The sequence below is a fragment of the Trichechus manatus genome, unplaced genomic scaffold (assembly GCF_000243295.1).
Source record: "Trichechus manatus latirostris isolate Lorelei unplaced genomic scaffold, TriManLat1.0 scaffold00031, whole genome shotgun sequence".
NCBI classification, from domain to species: domain Eukaryota; kingdom Metazoa; phylum Chordata; class Mammalia; order Sirenia; family Trichechidae; genus Trichechus; species Trichechus manatus.
This window is the reverse complement of record NW_004443967.1, coordinates 14,667,471-14,668,417: the sequence shown is the minus strand read 5'-3', so window position 1 is coordinate 14,668,417 and position 947 is coordinate 14,667,471.

Below are 947 nucleotides of genomic sequence, written 5' to 3'. Positions count from 1 at the left end.
CATAGAGTTTCCAAGGCTGTAATCTTTATGGAAGCGGATTGTCACACCTTTCTCCCGCAGAGCACCTGGTGAGTTCCAACTGCCGACCTTTCAGTTAGCAGCCGAGTACTTCACCGTTGTGCCACTAAGTCTCCTCTGACACTCACTACAAGCCTTAAAATTCTCTAATGGTTTCCCAATCCACTAAAATTAATTAAATTAAAATGCCTCCATCTTACTTACTAAACTTTACATAAAACAAGATTTCTTTCTGTTCCTTGAATAAACCATGCTTGTTCTCACCTTAACGTCTTTGTATCAGAAGTCTCTTCTGCCTAGAATGGTGATTTTCACATAGCCAGCTTGCTGTCATTGAGATCCTCAGCGCAAATGTCATCTTCTCAGAAAGACTGTCCCTGACCACTCAGGACAAAGTTATCATTCAGCATTCTCTATCACAGCACCCTACTTTAATTATCTGCAGAGCACTACCTGATATTTTTTCTTGTTTGCTGCTTGATTGTTACACTAGAATGTAAACACAAATAGCAGACTTTATCTTGCTCACAACAGTATCTCAATATCTAGTATATCTGCTTTCTGAAATGCGTATTAACACTGAAGTTAATTATTAAGTGTTTTAACTTCAGAAACCTTTTTAACGGAGTTTTATGTAATCTTTCTGGAAATCCTAAACAACTTCAAATCACACAGTAGCTGTCCAATAATTAATTTTCTGAATGAATTTCTATAAACACAACTTATTACAATATCCCCCACACACTGGAGCCCTGGTGGCACAGTGGTTAAGAGCTTGGCTGCTAACCAAAAGGTCAGCAGTTCGAACCCACCAGTCGTTCTTGGAAACCCTACGGGGCACTTCTACTGTCCTATACAGTTGCTATGAGTTGGAATCCACTTGACGGCAACAAGTTGTAACATAATCTCCTACACACACACGCACGCAC